Source organism: Mus musculus, chromosome 3 (assembly GCF_000001635.26).
Source record: "Mus musculus strain C57BL/6J chromosome 3, GRCm38.p6 C57BL/6J".
NCBI classification, from domain to species: Eukaryota; Metazoa; Chordata; class Mammalia; order Rodentia; family Muridae; genus Mus; species Mus musculus.
In genome coordinates, this window is record NC_000069.6 from 20494935 (window position 1) to 20506880 (window position 11946).

Here is an 11946-nt window from a genome sequence, read left to right on the forward strand (position 1 = left end):
CAGGGTCACAAAACAAAAAAGCAAAAATTCAAATCTTAGTTTTGGAACCCTTCAGAAATCATATGCCTTTGTCATTAGGGATATTTTCTTTGCTTACAGATGATGGGGCCCAAAGAAAATAGTGTGCAGTGATGTTGTATTAGGAACCCCAAGCAGCTTCTCACCATGGAAGGACCATTTATGCCTACCCAGAACCCTCATGGAAGGAATTATATGAATAGGGCAGTGTGGGAAGATGGTGGTAATGGAGCAGCACCAAATAAGCAAAATGTCTTGGCTCCTACCACCAGAAATCAGCTCTACTCATAGCCTTGAAAGCAGGAAGTAATTATTCAGCATGTTTTAACTCTAGATAGTAGAGAAATCTTCAAAGGCAATAGGCTGTCATCCATCATTGGTATGGAGAATCCCTGAACCCAGAGATTAGGCCCAGGTGGCTTGAGACCCTTCTTTTTATTTACATCGGAGTGGTCCTGGCTTCTTGTCTGCTGTCAATGCTGCCACTTTGTAAAGAAAAATCAGAGTGCCTTGCTACTTTTATAACTTCCTGTTGATCCTCCAAAGAGGTCTTCCTCTATTTTTGGTAGGAATGTGACTTCACAGCAACACAGGCATGCAGGTACTGTTAATGTTAGTTGTACTGTTATGCCCAAGTTGCAAGTACTCAAAGACCACCGAGGAGCCAATTCCAATGTAAAACACATAAGTGACTTTATTAAGAGCTCCCAAGCAAGGTCTCTTAGACTCTTCCCATCGCAGCGTGTCAGAGTGAGAGCCCAAGTCTAGGTGTTCAGTGTTTTTATTGTGGTTACAGCAAACTTGGGGAATTTCTATTTTGGTCAGCAAATTATTATTTTAAAAACCTCATTTCTGGAATAATCTGCAGGAACTGCACATGAGACCAGAGCCACCTGACAAACAGGATGGTCAGTCAGTTTATCTATTCTCGGAAAGGTGTTTTAGGTTATCTCTATGTACCTTGGCCCTGCTATTGTAGCCTGGCTGTTGCTAAAGGGTGTGGGGATGGGAACAATAGGGTTTTTGCTCAGGAGGACTCTGTGATTTTCTTGTTGGAATTGGGAGTTTAGCCCCTGGTCTGGCACAAAATGAGTTTCTTCAAAAATGAGTTTGGTTGGCTTTTGTAATATCCCCTTTCTTCTGGGTCCTTCGAAGGCAGAAACTTGGGGCTCCCAACAGGGTCAAGGAGACACTTTCAAGCTGTTCCTATTGTCTTTCAGATGTTCATTCTATAAAATGGGATCTAAGTATCATGAGCTGTATTACCTCTACTTTTTCTTCTACAAACCACATTACTCTGTTTAATATGCCAGGACCAAACATTAATAGCAAGAGTAGTATGGGTAAGAAGCTGAGCAGGGTGGTCAACTAGGGGGAGCTATTAAACAATGATTCAAACCATCTAGGGGCTGCATATCTCTCTGTCTGTTGTTTATCTAAATTTTCCCTTACTCTGGCCAATGAGTCCCATATCACACCAGAATGATTTATATAAAAATAGCACTCCTCTTTCAGAGCAGCACATAGTCTTCCTTGCTGTAAGAAGAACAAGCCTACCTTTCTATTTTGTAACACAGTTTCTGCTTAAGAGTTCACTGATCTTTCTAGTTTTTTTGTTGTTGTTGTTGTTCTCATCTATGGCTGTTTTTAAGTTGGCAAAGCTGAAATTCTGTAGGACTAGTTGGTCCCTGCTCCTGTCAGATCCAGCCCCGTCCTGACCACCAAAGTAATAGTAAGGGGCTCTATTTCATGTCTGATAAGCCCATTGTCTTTATCCAACAGTATTGCTGTTGTCCCCTCATCAGCATGATAGGTGATTCTTGGAAATAACTGCATCAGGGCTGGAGGGGCCAGGAGAAGAGACAGAGCTCACGCTTCTAGAGTCAGCATTTTCAAAGTCCAGACAAGCTTCCGTAGCCCAACCATTGCAGCCAGAGAGGAGTCTTACGTGGTCCTTGGAAACCCGCCATGTCTGTTGTCTGGGGTGAGCTTCAGCACATTGCTTTTTGTAGTGTGTATACTATGTAAAATTGTTCATTGATCTTTCTTCTCTTTTGCTGGAATTTGTGAAGTCAGAACTATCAATTCCTAGCATCAGGGGAGTCTCTGGATTTCACACCAGTGATACTCCACACAAGAAGAACTGGCCTACACACACAAAAGGAGGGGAACTAGGTGGTCCATGAGTTTATTCTGCAGCTGGCAGGGGAATGGAAGAGATACAAAACCACAGCAGGGCTGGCTTATTATCAATTCTATGTCTCAAAGAGAGTTTTGGAAAACATGACAAGGTTCAGATAAAGGACTAGACAGACACATGAATATCAGGTTCTAAAGGGGAAATATAGGCAAATGGCAGTGAATGAGGCCATGTCAATGGGAGGGACTAAACCAAATTGAAGCCCTAAGGAATGTCAGGATTTCTCTATCTGACTATCCTCAAAACATATAGTAGAAGACAAGGTGAAAGCTTTGCAGGAAATCTTTTCCTAGGTAATACTTTTTATGATCTTCCTGCAATTTTGACAGTTTTGTCTCTGTGGACTTCAGACAGAAGGATTGGGTTCAGTGCTTTAGGGAAATCCATGTAACAGAATAAATGGATTGAATGTAAGACACATGAACAAAATACTGAATGCAGTCCTTCCATTGAACAAGCAGAGGACAGAATCAGAGTTTTGGGCAGAAAAAGAAGCCCTACTTCTACCCTTCATCTTGTGGTAGGTTGGTTTCACTTATTTTCAATAGCATAAACTCGGTATTCACAGTTTAGTAATGATGCAGACCCATACATTTTTTTCAGAGGGAAATGATGACATGGCTCCATGTTTCATGGACCTAGAAATAAAATGTATGGTGTATAGTACTCTGTAATGACAAGACATTCTCAATAATACTCCAACCACCAATCCCTGTCTTAAGAGCTCTAGGAATTTTTATGAGAAAGCAGAAAAGGATCCTATAGGTCAGTAGTGATGAAACCAGACAAGGATCCTACAGGACAGTAGTGATGAAATCAGACAAGGATCCTATAGGGCAGTAGTGGTGAAATCAGACAAGGATCCTATAGGACAGTAGTAATAAAATCAGACAAGGATCCTATAGGACAGTAGTGGTGAAATCAGACAAGGATCCTATAGGGCAGTAGTGGTGAAACCAGACAAGGATCCTATAGGACAATAGTAATAAAACCAGACAAGGATCCTATAGGACAGTAGTGGTGAAATCAGACAAGGATCCTATAGGGCAGTAGTGGTGAAATCAGACAAGGATCCTATAGGACAGTAGTGGTGAAATCAGACAAGGATCCTATAGGACAGTAGTGGTGAAATCAGACAAGGGTCCTATAGGACAGTAGTGGTGAAATCAGACAAGGGTACTATAGGACAGTAGTGGTGAAATCAGACAAGGATCCTATAGGACAGTAGTGGTGAAATCAGACAAGGGTCCTATAAGACAGTAGTGGTGAAATCAGACAAGGGTCCTATAGGACAGTAGTGGTGAAATCAGACAAGGATCCTATAGGTCAGTAGTGGTGAAATCAGACAAGGATCCTATAGGACAGTAGTGGTGAAATCAGACAAGGATCCTATAGGACAGTAGTGGTGAAATCAGACAAGGATCCTATAGGACAGTAGTGATGAAACCAGACAAGGATCCTACAGGACAGTAGTGATGAAATCAGACAAGGATCCTATAGGGCAGTAGTGGTGAAATCAGACAAGGATCCTATAGGACAGTAGTAATAAAATCAGACAAGGATCCTATAGGACAGTAGTGGTGAAATCAGACAAGGATCCTATAGGGCAGTAGTGGTGAAACCAGACAAGGATCCTATAGGACAATAGTAATAAAATCAGACAAGGATCCTATAGGACAGTAGTGGTGAAATCAGACAAGGATCCTATAGGACAGTAGTGGTGAAATCAGACAAGGGTCCTATAAGACAGTAGTGGTAAAATCAGACAAGGGTCCTATAGGACAGTAGTGGTGAAATCAGACAAGGATCCTATAGGTCAGTAGTGGTGAAATCAGACAAGGATACTATAGGACAGTAGTGGTGAAATCAGACAAGGATCCTATAGGACAGTAGTGGTGAAATCAGACAAGGATCCTATAGGTCAATAGTGATAAAATCAGACAAGGATCCTATAGGACAGTAGTGGTGAAATCAGACAAGGATCCTATAGGGCAGTAGTGATGAAGTTTCTTCGTTACAAGATCTTGAGAAAACAATTCTCAAGTTCATATGGAAAAACAAAAGATCCAGAAACCCTAAAACAATTCTTTTAATGAGAGAAAATTTTAAGGTATTACCATTCCTGATATCAAACTGTACTCTAGAGCCATAGTAATAAAACCCCATGGTATTGACATAAAACCAGGTTCATCAGTGGATTTGAATAAAAGACCCAGAAATAAACACCCATAGTCAGGACACTTGGTTTTTTAAAAGAAGCCAAAACTATACAGTGGAAAAAAGAAAGCATCTCCAAAAAGGGTGCTTTGGTCTAAATGGATATCTTCATGTAAAAGAATGCCAATAGAACCATCCCTATCACCCTGCACAAAACTCCAGTCCAGGTAGATCAAGGACCTCATCATAAGTGGAATACACTAAATCTCATAGAAGAGAAAGTGGAGAATCGCCTTGAACTCATTGGTAGAGGAGACAACTAGCTGAACAGAACACCACTGGCTTAGGCACTAAGATCAACGATTTATAAATGAGACCTCATGAAACAGGAAAAGCTTTTATAAGGCAAAGGACACTGTCAAAAGGACATAATGGAACCCTATGGGATAGGAAAAGATCATTACAAACCCTATATCTGACAGACGGCTGATATCTAAAATCTATTAAGAGCATAAGAAATTTGACATCAATAAATCCAATTAGCCCAATTAAAAATGGGATACGGATGTAAACAGAGAACTCTCTCTCGAGAGGTAACTCAATGGTTCAGAAGCACTTAAAGAATGTGCACCATCCATAGTCATGAAATGCAAATCAAAATGACTCTGAGATTCCATCAGTACAACTAAGAGCAAAAGCTCTATTGACAGCTGATTTTGGCAAGGATGTAGACCAATGAGACCACTCCTTCATTGCTGATGGCAGTGGAAAATTGTGCAACCAGTTGAATCTGGTGGTTTTCCAGAAAATTGGGAAGAGTTCTACCTTAAGACCAAGCTATACTACTCCTGGGCATATACTCAAAAGATGCTATACTATACCACAAAGACACTTGGTCATCTATGTTCAAAGCAACTTTATTAATAATAACAAGAAACTGGAAACAACCTAGATGTCCCTCAACCAAACAATGGATAAAGGAATTATGGCACATTTACTCTGCAGAATATTACTCGGCTAATAAAAATTAGGACATCCTGAAATTTGCAGGCAAATGGATGGAACTAGAGAAAATATTATCCTGAGTGTGAGAACCCAGCCTCAGAAAGACAAACACGGTATGTACTTACAAGTGGGTCATAAAGTAGTATAAACATTCTATAATCCACAGACCCAAAAAGCTAAGTAGAAAAGAGGGTCCAAGTGAGGACACTTGAATCACATGGAGTAGGGGAAATAGAGTAGGAAACAGGGGTAGAGAGAGGAAAGGAACCGAGAGAGGGAGAGGTGGGGACAAGAGCAGGAGTGATCTAGTGGGGTTGAGGATGGAGGGAGAAAGTACCAGGAAAGAACTGAAATCAGTTTCTCTGGGACAAGCTAGATACCCAAGGCAATGGAAACTCCCAGAAATCAATGAGGGGAACTCTAACTAAAACTCCTAGTAATGGTGGATATGAACCCAAAATGTCCATCTCTAGTAACCAGAAAAGACTTCCAGTGAAGGGAATTAGACACTAACTAAGCCACAAAAACTTCAACTTACCAAATGCTCATCATGTAAGAGGTGCAGATGTAAAGATGGAGTAGAAATTGAGAGAAAGGCTAACCAGTAACAGGCCTATCTTGAAACACATGGAGAGAGAGAGAGAGAGAGAGAGAGAGAGAGAGCCCACCTCGATACAATTAAAGATATTTTGCTGTACTTGCAAACAGGTGCCTAGAATAACTGTCACCTGAGAAGCTTGACCCAGAAACTCTTAAGTACAGACACATACAGACACAATTTGCAGCCAAGGCATGCACTGTGGAAGACACACCTAAGGAGACAAAAATCAGGTTAAATGCAGCTATGCATGAGGCTTTCACTTGAATGCTGTTAGACAAAAATCATGTTGATGGCAGGTTAAGAAACACATCTTACACACAAGGACCATTGCCTTAGTTATGGCTTCTATTCCTGTACAAAACATCATGACCAAGAATCTGGATGAGGAAGAAAGAGCTAATTCAGCTTCCACTTCCACATTGTTGTACATCACCTAAGGAAGTCAGGAGTGGAACTTAGACAGGGCAGGAACTTGGAAGCAGGAACTGATGCAGAGGCTATGGAGGGATGCTGTTTACTGGATTGCTTCCTTTAATTTACTTAGCTCCCTTTCTTATAGAACCCAAGACTACCAGCCCAGGAATGACAACACCCACAACTGACTGCCCCCTCCACTTGATTACTAATTGAAAAAAAGTGCCTTACAGCTGGATCTCATGGAGGCATTTCTGCAAGGGAGGCTCCTTTCTTTGTGATAACTCTAGCTTGTTTCAAATTGACACACAGAACCAGCCATCAATGTAAAAGATATAATGTTCAGCAATGATTTTTTTTCTATTTTCCCTTCTTCATACCTCTTCTGTGTATTTGTCTAGGTATAGGTTTGTAACTTCATATGTGTGTCTGGAGCACTTGAATGTGTTGGCTCATGTGCAAAAAGTAAAGGGTCTCAAGTGTTATCTTGACCTTGTTTATTGTTTACTAAGACACTTGCCTTAAAGTTGGAGGTGAGAAATGTGGCTAGACCATTCTTCAAAAGGGGTCTATCTCCTTCTATCACCATAGGCATAATTTTATAGGTCACATTGAGATGCAAGGGTTTTATTTGTTCACTAGATGTCAGGTCATCTGCTCATGTTTTCAGGACAAGTATTTAGTCTAATGAGCTCTCATCTTGCCACAAGAAGAGAAGTTTTGATTGATAGGTTTTTATTTCATGATATCTCTCATGAGCATATTATAGACCAGGGAGTATATGGACCTTTGTGATAGTCAATCCTGGGTTGAAACTGTACAAAAAGCATAACCATCTGGAGAATGAGTATATTTTCTGTATTGCGGAATTTGTCGGACTTGTGGAAAATTACAAACTGAGGAAGACCATTGGTTATTACTAATTTCTATAATGATGAGCATCCTGTTGATCCAGGAACTTTAGCTGTAAAAGGATGCATTGTGACTTATGTTAACATCTGAACTTTGGCTTTCATGACTCAAAGGGCAATAGAAATGGCCATGCTCTTTGCTGAGCCAATGTTTCAATGCAGAGGAAGCCTGGTGCTTCAGCGTTGTTATAAGAAACTGCTCTTGCCTATTGGATGGTATCCCTAATGGATTCTGTTACCTTGTCTCTCAGGCACACATTTTTGTAACATTGCCTCAGGTTAGGCAACCTTTACCTTAAGGGGAGATGGCTAGACATATACCTCAGGTTTTCTGCCTCCAGAAGCCTTAGTCTGAATATCCTGGTACCAAATGCTATTTCACCATGACAGGAAATCAGGTAACAGTTTTTACAAACTTACCATTTCTACCACTTCCAAGACCTCATGAGGAAGGCCATGACAATATTTCATTACTTTGCTTAGAAGAATTTCCCAATCCAAGAAGCTCATAGAAATAATACTCCCTAAACACTGTGGTACTCCATGCTGGGTCATGACTCCTACTTACATTGTCATTATTAGTTGTCTTGGTTGTTTAGTGGCTGGAAGACACTGTCACTGCACGCCCCACCTGTTTGAGCCAAGTGCCACAGGTGCCATGGCATGGGAGGATAATGAGGTGGATGGGAAATGTATTTCTCTCACCTGAACTGCAGAGTGAGGTTGGCTGTCTTCATAGGATGATGGTTATGTGTACAGCTTCTCTGTCCATGCACTGGTGCACTGAGAACAATGATGTTAATGAATGGGGAGCTAATTACTCACGTTCTGTAGATCCGGTGTACAGAGGATGTGTGATAGCTCATGGAGGTGTCTGCCAGGTAACAACAAGTTGTGCACACTGCTTCTTCTGGCCACAACTGTGGTGCTGCACCAGAGTGAACGTAGACCCATGCGTTAGGAACCACAGGCCTGGGCCAGATGATCAGACCTTGAAAGAAGACACAAAGGACTACGTTAGTGACACTGACACAGAAGAACTTACCATAAAGTTGCCCTCTCATACCACAGGTCTCCACAGGCTTCCTTTCCTCCTAACCTGTGCTCCCCTTCAGCAAACGCTCTTTCTTCCTCCTTCGCTCCATCCTCTACTCCTGGTCTCCTGCTCTCTGCTTCTCATTCAACTTCTTCCTTCCAGTCTCACAGACTTCTTAAGTTTCTTGTCCTAAATATAGGTACAGCCCGTCAGTGGCAGAGTGATTTTGAAAATGAAAAACCAAATACACATGTGAATGTTGGTGGCCATGCCTACCCAGTTTCCTTGGGAATCCATTTTCCATTGCTTGTTATCCCTTACCTGGATATTGTATCTGTTCTACTTGCAGTGCAGAGTTAGAAACATACCCTGCTAATGTGCCTCCTCACCTGCTTCCATCACCTTCTGCTGTTCTTGTTTGAGGCTATGGGTGTCTCCTGGGGCTGGGCTTTGGTAGATGATAACTCAAGGACTTATGTCCTTGTCAGTTTCTGTTTCATACTGATAGTCCCCATGCTGGGTACCTTCCCTACAGAATATTATATTATCTGTGTCTCGCTAACAGTGTGATTGACACCTACTTTCAGGTAGAGTCCCTCAGTAACATCAATAGCATTAATTTGTCCAGGGTTCTCTTTGATGTCAGAGTCCTCCAAGAAGGACAAAACATGCCGAGATGTGTTATTAACTGAGACCATCATTGCTGTCTCCTCAGTCTCAGCCTCCACATGGGCCCCCTTGCATGTTGGCACACAAGTCATTATCCTGTCTCTGCAGCATTAGTCCTACATTTACACAACTACCCTGTAGGCAAGAATTGATAAGTACGGTGACCTGGACCTAGAGAAACCCTTGCTACTTCTGTCATTTACCTGCCGCATGCTGTTGCCTTTTATTGAGGCCATGATGAATGTGGGCAGAGCTAATTCATTCCATCTTGGGAAAGGGAGGGAGGATGATATGACATGCAGGTCCCTTGAGTGGTTTTTGTTTTTTGAAGATGTACTATTTAGCCAGGGATACAATGCTTTTTTTTTTTCTGGTAGATTATATCCTTCCTTCCTTCCTTCCTTCCTTCCTCCCTCCCTCCCTCCCTCTCTCTCTTCCTCTCTTTCTTTCTTTCTTTCTTTCTTTCTTTCTTTCTTTCTTCCTTCCTTCCTTCCTTCCTTCCTTCCTTCCTTTCTTTTCGATTTTTTGAAACAGGGTTTCTCTATATAGCCCTGGCTGTCCAGAAAACTCATTCTGTAGGCCAGGCTGGCCTCAAACTCAGAAATCTTCCTGCCTCTGCCTCCCAAGTACTGAGATTAAAGGTGTGTGCCACCACTGCCCTGCTGATTATATCATTTCTTGCCAGAGTATCTATAAAGTATGTTGTTCTCGCTATGTTAAATTTTTCTCTGCCACATGGCTCAGGGAGCATATAGTGTTCACCAAGCTGGAAGTCTTTCATGGGATAATTATGCTAAATTTGTATCACTCAGATCTGTGCATGAAAATTTGCCTGCCATGTCCATCACCTCAAAAGGTGGAGTATGGGACCACCACAATATCCTAGAAGTTATAAAATCAAAAGCAGGTACATGAGTTCTTTTCAAATATATACAAATATAAATTTGTGTAAAATAAAATACAAAGCTATCTTTAGCATTGTCTTGATGCACTATGTGGTCAGAGAGAAAAAACAAAACAAAACAAACAAATAAAAAAACTAACCCAACCACAGAGCAGTTTTGAGAACACTAAGAAAGATCAGCCCTGGATACAACTTTACTCTTAGAGGTTGAGTGAAAGTGCAAAGAAACAAAGAATCGGTTGATTGAATGAATCTGACAAGCCCTTAACTAAATCACCCAGAGAGGGCACAGATTATTGAAATGTGAAATATGGTAGATACAAGTAGGATCCATGTGAAATCTTGGCAGAGGGTTGAATATCCTCAAGGAAAGAGATTGCTCATTCCACAAAACTGACCCCAACATTGATATTAGAAGTGACCAAACACTGACCACCTTTTGCATTCCTGTTGCTTCTTGGGTGTGATGATGCATTCATGGTCTTATGAACATGTAACGATATCAATATTAGTACAAGATTGGAAGAGTAATAGTCTTTCTCAACAAGGATGGTCCAGGACCAAGAACTTAACCAGTGGCCCACTGCCCTGAAAACCCTTATAGAGACTCTGGCTTTTCAGAGTTGAGATGCAGACCACAGGGGTGTTGAAGCAGGAGCTACTACCTGCAGGGAGTATGAGGTGTCTAAGCCCAGATCCTCACCTTCTCACTTGAACACATCAGGGTTAATGGCTGTGTTCCTTGACTGAAAGCTCATACAGCTCCATCTCCTGGGTGACCAGCACTTTCCACTGCCCAACCTGGCCAGCATTGCTGTCTCCAGCCCTGTGGATGCCAGGAGTACAGCACAACCAACTATAGTCTCCAACTTCCCAGCCTGCCACGTGAATCCACAGAGCCTCCTGCTGGTCACCAGTTTCCATGAAAGACAATCTGCAGGTCTTGCCTACTCCAGTATGGAGGGCATGCGTCCTGAGAAGTCTTTAACATAGTTGTTTGCTGGACTTGTGAGCACCTAGCGTGCACAGACCAGGGTGTGAGGCATGGGCATGCTGTGGTAGAAAGCTGCCGGTTGCCTGAAGATCGGACTCCTGATAGGCCGTAGACGTAGGTAACAGCACCCAGAACAGTGCCTGGCATATTCTGGGTACTTGGTAAATACCTGTTGGATGACAGGTAGTCATGACTGTCTGTACTCATCGGTTCTGCCGAGGGTCCCTAAACAGCTTGTGCTCTCATACGCACTCCTTCCCCCTGGAATGAATAATTTTAGGCACAAAAGTTTGCTGATGGGATCACTGCACACTCTTTCATGTCCAACCGTCCCTGCCGTGAGTCAGTTGACATTTGCTTCGTGCGGCCGTTCCCCAGTGGGAGGAGCACTTTTCCCACGAGACAGGGGGCGTGGCTTGATGAAGCTCAACTCAATGACTATAGGTGCAAGTAGTGTTTCTGGATAGTGGCGTCTATTTCTAAAGATACGTGAACACACAACAGGACCAAAGATGAACTCACCATGTCAGCTTGGTCTGTGATGTGAATGAGAAATATTTCACTATCCACCATGATTCAATATCACTGCCATCTAAAGCGATAGGAACAGAGTAGCCAGTGTCCACACAGAGGCAAAGGGGAACAGCAATGGCATTTACATAAATGGCGTGTTTCCAAATGTGTGTTTTCATGGATGTGTGTGTGTGTGCGCGCGCGTGTTTTCATGTGTATATTTCTCATGCTTTATTTTTGTTGTTGTTTTTGTTTGTTTTCCTGTTTGTTTTGCTCTGGTTTGATTTTTCGTTTATTATTTTATTAGATATTTTCTTTATTTATACTTCAAATGTTATCCCCTTTTCTGGTTTTCCCTCTGAAAACCCCCATCCCCTGCCCCCTCCCACTGATCATCAACCCACCCACTCCCATGTCCCGGTCCTGGCATTCCCCTATACCTGGGCATCCAGCCTTCACAGGGCCTCTCCTCCCACTGATGACCAACAAGGCCATCCTCTGATCACACGTGGATGGAGCCATGA

At 42.3% G+C, this 11946-nt stretch overlaps 1 long non-coding RNA gene across 2 annotated transcripts in view; it reads right to left on the reverse strand.

The window, feature by feature from the left end:
* Nucleotides 1–11272, reverse strand: part of Gm31466 — a 103710-nt gene extending 92438 nt beyond the window's left edge. For both annotated transcript variants that reach the window (XR_001783796.1, XR_001783795.1), the window contains exons 1-3: nucleotides 11079–11272; nucleotides 8406–8531; nucleotides 8132–8297 (exon numbers count right to left, since the gene is read on the reverse strand). This is a non-coding gene — a long non-coding RNA (predicted gene, 31466). The remainder of the gene's footprint in view (nucleotides 1–8131; nucleotides 8298–8405; nucleotides 8532–11078) is intronic.
* Between the last annotated feature and the right edge of the window lie 674 nt (nucleotides 11273–11946).